Source organism: Amblyomma maculatum, unplaced genomic scaffold (genome assembly GCF_055883805.1).
Source record: "Amblyomma maculatum isolate TAMU_Amacu unplaced genomic scaffold, ASM5588380v1 scaffold_15, whole genome shotgun sequence".
In the NCBI taxonomy this organism is placed as follows: domain Eukaryota; kingdom Metazoa; phylum Arthropoda; class Arachnida; order Ixodida; family Ixodidae; genus Amblyomma; species Amblyomma maculatum.
Genome location: NW_028146740.1, coordinates 9,510,354 through 9,522,711, shown reverse-complemented (window position 1 = coordinate 9,522,711; position 12,358 = coordinate 9,510,354).

Here is a 12,358-nt window from a genome sequence, read left to right as displayed (position 1 = left end):
GGATGATACCACTTCAATGGCAGAAAGTGAAGTGGAAGTCAAGAGACTTCTGATGCGCGTACAAGAAGAGAGTGAGATGTTTGGGCTTAAACTGAACACTAAACAGGCAAAGATCATTGCCTCTAGCCCTATCAAGTCCTGGAGCATCAAGGGACAAGAAGTGGAAGCTGTGATAGATTTTCTCTTCTTGGGCTCCAAGATTACCCCGGAAGGAGACAGCAGCCATTTAAATTAGGAGACGCCTGCTTCAGGGATAGAGACCCATGGCTAGCCTTGACCGCCTAGTAAAGAGGAGAGACATTACACTGCCGACCAACATCCGTATAATTAATTCGTGCTATTGTCTTTACAGTTGTGATGTATGGATGCGAGAGTTGGACTGTGAAGAAGGCTGACCACCGAAGAATTGACGCTTTTGAATTGTGGTGCTTGCGGAGACTCTTGAGAGTTCCTTGGACGGCCAGAAGGTCAAATCAGTCGATATTGTCGACCATAAACCCTGAATGCTCATTGGAGGATCAAATTCTAAAGTTAAAGCTCAGCTACTTCGGTTATCTGATTAGAAGAGAGGAGTCGCTGGAGAAATATTTGATGTTGGGAAAGGGTGAGGGTCACCGGAGAAGGGGTAGGCAGCGAACGCGATGGTTAGATGGCATTCTCGAGGCACTGCAGATGTAGTTATGTGATGTTAGGAAGATAGTGAGAGACCAGAAAGTGTGACGTGATATGGTCCATAGGATCACGAAGAGTCGGACACGACTGAACTGAACTGAGTATATCAATGTTATTGTTTTTTCAGTCTAACGGGTACTGCAACAAGTCCTGCCGCCTTGCGAGCCAAAAGGCTAACTATTGCAGTGATTATTTAATTAATTTTCATGCCAGGCAGAGCAAAAGGGTTGATAACACGAAGGTTTGTATTAGCGCATGGTTGACACACACACGCACGCACGCACGCACGCACGCACACACACACACACACACACACACACACACACACACACACACACACACACACACACACACACACACACACACACACACACACACACACACACACACACACACACACACACACACACACACACACATCAGCAAGGTCAGAGTAAAATCTCAGGTTCGTTGTTGTTCTTCAAATGGTCCGCACCTCTCCAGGGTGCTAGTCAATTTCGCAGGCGACGTACAGTTCACACATACACGCACCATGAGACAAAGGATTACGACTTGCAGTAAAAGACGAAACTCTTTATAGAACAACACCAGATACAGAAAACTTATTTACAAAAGACAGGCGACTGCACTACAAAAGAGGCTGACTGAATAAAACTACTCGCAACTCCACAAGCTGACACGCTGACAGCAACATGAGCACAATGTTCTTTTTACGACTTCAATGTCGGGGCCTGCCTGCTACCTTCGTCGACGAACAGAGTCAGGAACAGAACCGCCGATGGACGCGCGGCGCGCTCTTAAATAGACTGTACTCTCCAACCAGGAAAACACTATCTAACCAAATTCGTTGCGCCTGCCCATTGTTGCCGGTACCGGGTGGGCTGTACTTTTGCACGCTTCATGCATAGCAGAGCGGTCTTGCACCTCGTTATATTGTCGTTTGAGAGACTTAAATAGTGCCAGCTGGTGTCCCTGTTCTTGCTGCGCCTGGAAGAAGAGGACACTGAAGTCGGCTCGCACGCTGTGTTCGGAACGCTGTCTGCTCCTACAGCTTAGCTCTGTAGTTCACGTCTTTCCCTGTTGTCAGCGACATATTATGGTGTGGGCGCAGGGTATCGATCTCAGTATATGTCTCACACTCCACCGGACGTCCAGGATTCAGGTCTTGTGCCAGTCGACACTCCTGTGCACCGCGCTAGCCGGAGGAACGTAGGCCTATCCCCTGAGCACGGGCCGTTAGAATTCATCACCGCAGCCGCCCCTCATGAAAGCTCCAACTTATTACACGCTACAGAACCCACGAGTGCCTAAGCCTTTTCAGGGCAGTCAGAATGAAGACGTCGAAGACTGGCTCGTCCAGTTTGAACGGGTCGCCTCGTTTAATCAGTGGGACGGCGCCGCGAAGCTCAGGAACGTCTTCTTCAGCCTGGAAGATGGCGCTCGTACTTGGTACGAGAATCGCGAAGGCGCCCTAACATCGTGGCGCGAGTTCTGCCGCTGCATCCTGGACACCTACACCAGCCCGGAGCGCCGAGAACGAGCGGAAAGGGTTTTGCACTCTCGCATGCAGATGCCGAACGAGACTATAACTATGTACGTGGAGGACATGACCAGGCTGTTCCGACGATCTGACCCGGCCATGCCAGAAGAGAAAAAAGTGCTTCATCTCATGCGCGGCGTTAAGGAGCAACTGTTCGCTGGCCTCGTGCGCAATCCGCCGACCACGGTTGCCGAGTTTCTTACGCAGACAATCACGATGGAAAGGATGCTCCGGCCAGCAGCGGCCTACGACCTACGACAGGCCGGTACTCGTCGCTTCGCTCACAGAGCCGCTTTCGGCCTTCAAGGCTGCTCCTGATCTCCACGACAATACCTTTAGTAGCGCCTCTTTTATGGTAAGGTCATCTAGACATCATTGTGTGTTCGTGGAGTGCATAAACAATCAAAGAAATCGAAAAATGATTGCCTAGAGCGTATGCGGGAAGCATGCAACGACAGTCCGAGTGCGGCTGTGATATGTTTCTGCTTTACCGCTTCCCAGTCCATCCTTATTTATTTCGCCTATGAATGTTTTGTGTAAACCAGACAGACTTAGTACCAATGACGTACTCACGATTATGATTCCCCTTTTTTCTTCCTCCGCTGTGTAAACACACACGCTGGGCAGGCCGTGCCACCCGCAAGCCCTCAGCGCCAACGATACGGTGGATCTCATCCGCCAGCGCCAGAGGAGCGGCTAAAATCTGTTCTTCACTTAAACAATAAGCCAAGAGCAAAAACAAAAACCTGTCATGCGGATCTCTGACCCATATCATGTTGATGATAATTGCAATACAAACAGGTTTCTCAACACAGCCATCTGCCGCTGGTGCGGCGCGCGGCTGAGCGTCTACACGCTGGCTCCGCTGCTAAGGCGTCACCAAAATGTATATCTTTTTTACTGCCCTATTGAAAAAACCTATTTGCGGTTTTAATGGGTCCTGTATGAAATAATATGGGAGTATGCAGGAGCCGAAATGGGGCATAAAGGACCCCTAAAGACGCATTCAGGACTAGTAGGAGGACTCGCAGGATATGCATATAGGTCCTGTTACTCCTTTTCAGACTCCTTTAACTCCTGTATATCACATGGGGGATATATATTAGGAGTTATCGGAGTTGTGAATAGGTCCTGTGTACCATGATACAGGAGTTGGATGGGCTCCTCAATCAGGATTTGTTTATGCAAGTTTGAAAAGGCAAAGTTTGATATACGCATGCGGTATCCGCGCTAAATTGAATCAAGAATTAAAAACAAGAAAGCCTTTTTCAAATTTGAATGAAATGAACATGAAAGTTTATTTTGAATTTCGATTTCTGCATGCGCTGCTGTGAGCACATGCGGTAATTAAAATCAACAATCGCTGCACGTCTTCCGACCTTATGGCGCACGTTCATATCTGTAACTGATGACGAGTCTGCAATACGGAAGTGCAGGGAATAAATTTGCCTTTACGCATGAACATAAGTATGCTCGAGCATAACTCAAAACACACGTCGCCGCCCACCGAAACATTCATTGATAGCTGCGATGCTTATTGAAGGGTTTGCATATTCAAAAGGAGTGATAGGAAGTAAAATACTCCCGCCGCTTCTCCGCTGGCAGCATGTGAAGTTAAAAGGTCATATATATGACAAGCGGATCTGTACGAGATATCTCTGTAGTAGAACCAAAAATGCGCTGTAACACGGTGAAAAAATAGCCAGTACGTAACATATTCGCATATTCTTAGATGTACGTGCAAAACACTGATACGTTTGAATGATAGATGATATTGCCTATGTGTATTGATAGAAAAGAAAAAGGTTCAGCGTGTTTACAGGGCAATCGTCGAAGGACGACCGCACTTAAAAAAAAAGAAGCAAAGTGCGAAACAGAAAATCCCAAAGGAAAACGACGAATATAAGCATACAAACCATCTGTCGCCGTAGATATATTGAAATTCAGAAACTTGCTCCTGAAGCTTTCGAGTGGCTCGGAAGATTGGAGCCATTAGTGACCCTAAGAGAATTTTAGCACGACGACGCCACAACCCACCTGGCTGATTGTTGTATTAATGAATGCTCATTGTGCCCTGTAAGTGGTTTTGTGTATTGTGCTGAAGTCAAGCAATAAAGAAAAAAAAAAGTAGCCGTGGTGTAGTGTTTAGCGTGCTGGGCTGGTATGCGGTGTAATCCGTGAAATCTTGGTTCGATTCCTGATGCAGCAAGGTTTTTTTCATTTTTTTTATTTACGTGCATTTTTTTATTTACCTGAACGTCTTTTTAGCCTGCATCCTCATTTTCCCCACAACGAGGGGTGCTGACCCCATTCTACAACGCACATTGCCTGCGACTCCTATTACTCCTACCACTCCCTCAACTCCCGCAACTCCCATGTCCAATAACCCGATATGAATAGGTCCTATATATAGGTTTTTTCAATAGGGTGGTACAATGAGATCGGCAGCAGGGCTGTTACACAAGTGACAATTTGCTCTAGCGTTGAGCAATTACAAAGCGCCGTCGGATATACCTTGGATACGAAACAATTTAGGCCTAGCGACAACTAGGGAGTAGCGCTCGACGAGAGTGCTGTCGTCCGCCGCACAAGCGGGCGGCGCTGCTTTCGTAAGCGCTTCTGTATGTGCTGCGAATTTGTCGCCTTCATTCATAGAGCGGCGTAAAGCGCACCATAACTACAGCGCAAAAGACGGGACAAAGATGAAGGAGGGACACCACACAGTGCACATTTTTCGAAGTTTTGCTCAACAATACATCGCGCAAACGATACTGCTAGGACGGGACCGGTATATGATGTTTCTGTGCCGCCGGACATACACCAAGGATGCATAAAATCTCGACGGATGGTACTTTAGACACTACTTCTTTTATGTGCTGTTCTTGAACCGTGGTTTAGCTTGAAAGTATACATTGTTGTAGCAGGACAGCTTGATCATATGCTTTTCGCACTCGATCGCCGGCGCGTCACAGACACACTTGCATTCGCCAAGCTCGGTACGCGATAGCAGCGGTAAGCTGCGTAACCGCTGTGAACGCTGCCCGTGCCATTAATGCAAAATGAAAGCAGCGCAACGTCGAATATCAATAGGCACTGTGGAGCGAAAATACATGACATAAAATGGGTCGCATATCACAAATCAATGCGGCGATTACTGGAAAGCATCTTTTGTAGTATCTGTATTCTGCGTTTGGTATCTGCCCATACGATTCATTCGATGTGTATTTTTGTGTACAGTTAGCACTGCGATCATAAAAAATAATTGAAAATACCTGTATTGTGAAAGGTACAACAGATAAATCCTCACAGTTACCTCTGACCAGTTCGGCCTGCGAAAGCGGAGCGCAGTCCTTCTCAGTCACCCCGGCCACTTGTGCTGTTTCCAACAGCTGCCGCCATGCTAAGCGGATGGTATACGGTTTGCTGGCGCGCCCAAACATAACCCAAAATAGCACCAAGGTGTCGGAAAGCTTTCACAAGCACCGCGAAACAACACTTTTACACTGCCGCATCGCAGCATCAACACCACATCACAGCTCAAGAGGAGCCGGAGCGGACTTTCCCAGTTTGGCTAATACGGGCCGCCACCATAAAACTAAAATTGCTACGCCCAAGAATCGAAAATACCGCCGCCGAATTCTCCAGAAGCGGAGGAGGGGCGGAAAAAGCTGAGCGCTGCCAAAGCTATGCCTTCCCCTCTCGGCTCGCTAGAAAGACCTGGAATCTACTCGAGCCATCGTCAGCACGCGCGGCCTTCAAACGCGAAGTGAAGAGAAGCACCAGGTCCTGGGGGGGGGGGGGGGGGTGCACGCGTGAGTCAGCCCATGTCGACGAAGGCGAGGAGGCGCAGCCCGGTGGCCGAGACTGCGCAATTGGTCGCTCCGCCGTAAGGAAGCTGGTCGAAATTTCCATCGCCGTTTCCTGCGGCGGCCGCGCCGAAACATTTAGGAATAGGCCGCCGCGGCCTTACACGCCCAACCATAAAATGATTGCTGGGCCTTTTCGCCCAGCAAAACCAAACACATACAAAAGGCCGCTACTTTTTGTCCCCTGACACAGTCTATATGCATAACTCTTTTTCACAGACACTTCATGGCGTGCTGGCATTCACAGAAGGTAAAATCTCAGGTGCTTCGTTGTCTTCAAATCTTCCGCTCCTCTCCAAGCTGCTCGTCGATTTGGAAGGCGACGTGTTGTTCAGTCGTACAAAGAGACGAAGCACGACGAACTTGAAGTAACACGATGAAAATTAACTTTATATAACAGAAACACAAGATACAGAAAACGTATTTTAAAAGAGAAGCTACTACACTAAGAGAGTGGATGAAAACTGGATGAGACTCGATGCAAACTACCCAAGTAGCACACATCACGTGGCCCACCTGGGGCCCGTATGGGCTAGTTGGGCTTGGGCAACCACGATAACACCCATGAGGGCCCCCTTTAAGGATCAAGTGGGAAAGCCCAATTTGGGCTTGCCCCTGCGTTTTCCATCTGGACATTATATAGGCGTGGAAAAGGCTAACTGAGTACATTTTCCCACATCTGGCCCTCAAGGATCCCGCTCGGGGAATTTTAGGGCCGATGCAAAGAAAATTTGGGCATTGTGTGGAAAACGCCTGGGCTAATCTAATTGGGGCTGCCCGCTCAAAAGCGCAATAGCTCCCGCATGGGCCACGACGGGGCTATATACGGGTATACCTACACATTTCCTAAATGGGACCCTTGAGGAGTTCTCGAGGGAAAGTCAAACGGAAATGTAGGCTTCATGCAGAAAATTCCTGGGCAGCCTCAAATGGGGCTGCCCATCAAAAACCTAGATAATTTCCGCATGGCCTGTAGCGGGCCAGGAAAGTGCCCCTTCGCGCTTCTGCCCGCATCGGTATCTTGCGGGACACTTTAGGGCACATCCGATGCAGATGTGGGCTTAAAGCAAATAGTAGACGGGCTAGCCGAAATGGAGCTGCCCACTCAAAAACTTAATAGGTCCCGCGTGGTTCGCATCCAGGCTGAAAAGCGGGCATGCCTCCATGCTGCCCACATGGGTATTTCTTGGGTTAATTTCCGGCAAATGCAACATATATTCGTACTCCAAGCGGTAAAAATAAGATAAGCCCAATTGAGGCTGCCCATGAAAGGCCGCAGTGGGCCTCAAATTGGACGTAGGCGGGCTTACCGCTCTGAAACGTCTTCACCTTATATTTCAGGCACCATTTTATTTATGTAATTCATCTTATACCGGCCTCTAATTGCATCTTCTGCATTTTTCACACAACCATCCTATGGATATTCGTGCCATCAATAAATACTATCTAATTTTACTCTAAAAGCTACGTTAATCATGCAGTATTGGCAGCAAATATGCAGCAATAACTGTTCCGCTTTACGAGTATGTACTGAACTACCTCAACATTTTTCCTGCGCCATTGTTATTCCACATACACCACCGAAATAAATATTGAGACCAACATTTGGGGGGTGATGTGGACCAGCCCACATAATTGTAGTGAATTGGGAATAAACTTCTTCTGTTACTGAGTGTCGAATACAAGATAAATAAATAGTGCTTAATGTTTCACACTTGATGTATAATGGAACTTGGGCAGCCCTGAAAATACTAGATTCAACATATGAGGGCAACACGGGGCGAGCTTGCAACGGAATGGCCTCTGCAAAGCCCGCGCCGGAACAATTGAGCTATTGGAGAGATTAATCGACATAGAAATGAAAACCTTGATCAATGGGGCGGCACTGCCTTCATAAACGTAGGACCGATTAGTGATTCTGGTATGCTGCCCATATTCAGCTATCTGGGCTGAATGCGGGCAGCCCTATTTGGGCTGCCCACACGGGTACAGATTGGGACCAATCGCGGCAAAATTGGGCAGCCCACGCGGGCCCCCTCTGGGTACGTATTGCAAATCCGGCATGGGGCCCGTATGGGCTGCCCCCACGGGCCTAACGTGGGCCCCCACGTCATAGCTCATTTTGTGCTACCTGGGACGCGTAGCTTAATAGCAACATGAGCGCCTCGCTCTTTTTACGACTGCTAAGTCGGGGCCTGCGTGCTATAATTAGCTGCTCCGAGCGACAATCAGAACCAGAACCGCCTATGGCAGCGCAGCGCGCTCTTAAATAACCACCGCCGAATTCTCCAGAAGAGGAGGAGGAGCGGAAACAGCTTAGCGCTGCAGAGCTATGCCCCCCTCGGCTCGCTAGAAAGACCTGGAATCTACTCTAGCCATCATCAGTGCGCGCGGCCTTCCCACGCGAAGTGGGGAGGCCCAGGTCCGCGCGAAGGGATGTACGCGTGAGTCAGCCCATGTCGACGAGGGCGAGGAAGCGCAGCGCAGTGGCCGACATTGCGCAATCGGTCGCGTTGCCGTATGGAAGCTGGTCGAACTTTCCTGCGGCGCGCGCGCCGACACATTAGAGAATAGGCCACCGCGGCCTTACACGCCCCACCATAAGAGGATTGCTGGGCTTTTTTGCCCAGCCAAGCCGAACACATACAAAAGACCACGACTTTCCAGACACTAGAACAAAGTCTACATGCGCACTTTCTGCTCACCGTCCTTGGGTGGCACCAATTATATTTGTGATGGGTCGCATTTCTTGTCACACAAAGTTCTCAAGCAGTTTGCCGTCCGCAGTCACTGCACAGCATACAAAACTTTCGCAGCAGATCTCAGTTCCTGAAGTTCTGCCCGCTGTACACTTCACGGAGGTTCTGTTAGCACATCTCCGCTGGAACACTTTGGTGGTCAATCGTCGCAAACAAGCGCACACGCGTCCGTGCTCAGGAGAGCGAGACCGCTCACGCCCGCCGGCGCAATGCTGCTCAGGCTCAAGATAGCGAATTACTTTCGCCATAGAGAAAGAGATTGGTAAAGACGGACACTCCCATAGGGCCCAGCGGCCCATTTGATTGTAGTGCACCAAGCGGCCGGCGGCAACTACTTCCGGTCTTGCTGAAAGGCGCGTTATTTGAATGCTAGCATGCGCTGCGCCCTTCCCTGCCCTTTTGGCGCATTATTTGGTTTTACACGGTCTGCTAGTGTTTATATTTATGTTCATCATGCATAACAACATGAAAAATACATTCCCAGTTCTCTAAATTGGCCATCAACGCAGCTGCGCCACAGCCTTTGCAAAACAGTATTGCAGAAAAGACGCCAAGTGCTTTGTGAAATGAACATTTATTTTGCTGCATATAAAACACACAAGAGACGCAACAGATATAGACGGAGGCATCTACAAAACTTGGCACACATTAGGCGACGTGAAAAATACAGAAAAATAAAAATGCACAAGGAGAGAAACAGCACTTAGGTAGAGACAAAAAATAGCGTAACGTTGATTTCCAAATTATGGCAAATGAAATGTAACAAAACAGGCATTATACATAAACTACACAGTGTCAGTCGCGGCTACATTAGCAAGGGTAACTTGTATTGTTCAGGGCAGAGAGAAGTACTGAAGCTTGGGGGAAGGCCACTCCGTTCACTCGTCCCATCTGCCGCGCTTCTGCTGCAGTCCGTGGGTCCATTCAGTGCTGTTGGAAAAGGGATGAACATGATGCAGAACGTTGCAATGAAATGTAAGGTCATTGCACCGCGCACACAACTGTGCATGTGGGTGCGTACTGAAGACTTGGTGAGCAGCAGTTATGGTCCAGAACAGAAAAGCTGTGATTAGTAAAATTGATACAAAAGCTACTGTTGCAACGTAGAGGTCAGGAAATGCAGGCTAACCGAACCTATCTGAAAATACATTTCTACAGTGAGTGAAATAACAGCCACTAAACTAACAACATTCCTCAAGAGCACTGAACAGCTGAAGCAATGAAGCTTGCTGCATAATAAAACATTTCTCACTTTAACGTTGTCCCGTTACATGCAACGCGACACCACGCAAAACTAGCCGTTCGCAGAACCGCGGCCGGCGGCACGCCATGTTGGCTTGCCCTTCATACGCAACTTTGTGAAGCGCAGACCACCGTGCTGCGCTAAACTGCGCGAAATGCCTCGCAGTTTGACAAGAATGAAACATTTCACACCTTGCGGTTGCCCTGTTAAACGCGACACCACGCAAAACTAGCCGTTCGCAAAATCGCCATGTCACGTCACCGCGGTGGTCAGCACGCCTTGTCATGCCTGTTAGCTTGCCCTTCACGTTCGACTTTGTGAAGCGCAGTCGCCGCCGTACTGAGCTAAACTGCCTGAAATACTGCACAGTTTGACAAGAAAGTCAAGAATGAAACGTTTCTCACTATACCGTTGCTCTGCTAAACGCGACACTTAGCAAAACTAGCCGTTCGGCAAACTGCGTAAACATGGCCGCACCGGCCGGCGAACACGCCATTTTGGCGCAACGGCCTGCCTTGGTGCCTTCACATGCCACTTTGTCATGCGTGATGAGCTAAACTGTTCGAAATGAAGCTGTTTCCCGGGAACACAACATATTACACCTTGCCGTGGTTGGGAACAGCCAGAGTTAGGGCGTAACGAACTGCGCCTGAACAGCAGGCGCGCCTGTTCACGAGCCGCGAAACTTATTGGCACCGGCCGGCATGGTCAGCGTAAACTGCTTGAAATGCAGCCTAGTTTAGCAAAAAACGTTGCTAAACTTGCCGTCGTTCCAAACCGCTGTAGTTAAGCGCAACAGCCCACAAGAGGTCTGTACCGCACAAGCGCGGCGAGGCACGAGCACACAACCGCTTCCTTCGACAACTTCTTGTCGTCTGCTAGTGCTCAGGCGGGCTACCGCTGCAGCGAGTGCCGTCGCGCGCGCGTCCGCGCATGAGCCCGTTGGTGCCGCCATCCATCAATCGGCGGCAGCGCAAAAAGTCGCGCGACATTTCCTGGGGCCAGTTTTCGCCGAGTGACCGCTTTTTACCAATCTCTTTCTCTATGCTTTTGCTTCGACCCTCGCTAGAGCTTGCAGGTGCGCCGTATCGAGAGGCTCGTGCAGTTCTTAAAAAATGAAGCATGCTAAACGCTCGCCTTCGAGTGGGATACCCATCGCGTCACGAAGCGTCTCAGGTTCGCCAGATGATGAGACTACAGATGCAGTCAACGCATAATCTCTTATCTCGGCGATTTTATTGCTCGCGATCGCTGTCTCTGAATCATCAGCTTTAGCGCCTTGTTCGCCATTTTCGATCGCATCTAGTGTCGATATACCGCCCGCAGTTGCACTTTACGCGTCAGAATAAACTTGTTTACATGCCGCAGGTTTCGGCTCTATGATTGCCTTGTCTACAGCGATTTCGGTTCGGTCTCCTGCTGCGGCGCGCCTTCCGGTAGACCTGTAGGAACGCTGACGCCCTCGGTAATTTGATCGCCCGCGGGCACTTCTGCTGCTGAGGCTTCCGCGGTTGTTTTGGCGTTGTTTACTTCGCTGGCCGGCAACGCACCGCGCACGCCGACTGAATCGCTCCCCTCGGCGAAGGTCGTCTCCGCCGGCTCGCTCGCTGTAGCATTCGACTGTGAGGCTTCTGCGTCACCAGACACGTAGCTTGAGAGTACTGGTAGGGGCCGCTCTTTAGCGTTCGTGTTAGTTCCTTCAACTAAAGCATCTGTTTCGATGTGGCGTCCACGATGCCCTTGTTTTATTTCTAATAATTTATTTCTGCCTCAGCTAACGTTTTTTGAGTTTCCAGTTCGTGCTTTCTCATTTCTGCCTCGATCTTTCTGATTTCCAACTGAGGTGCTATCTTCATCTTTCTGATTTCTAATTCAGTTTCTCGCGTTCCAGTCTCTCTTATCGCCTCTGTCTCTCGACGCTTCAATAGGTCGTTACATTTTATCTTTGATAAGTGATCCTTCCGTCTCAGTGCTGCTACGGTCTCTTATGAACACGTTGGTTCATCTGAAACACTGACTTTTTAGTGTTCATGCTTACTAATCAAACTACACGTCGACACCCGGCACCTCCCGCTTCGAATGCCTGAGCCACGCACACCTACGGACGCAAGCAATCCCGCTCACCTGAGCAGCGGTTACGCATTCCTCGCTGTGGGGCACTTCCGATCGTCGCTGCCTCAGGATGTCCCCGCTGATGGCCCCTTCCTTGCAAACGTCGATGAAGCTCCTACCCCGAACAACCGGGAGATCTCGGCATCTCGGCAACAGTTGCTCCTTC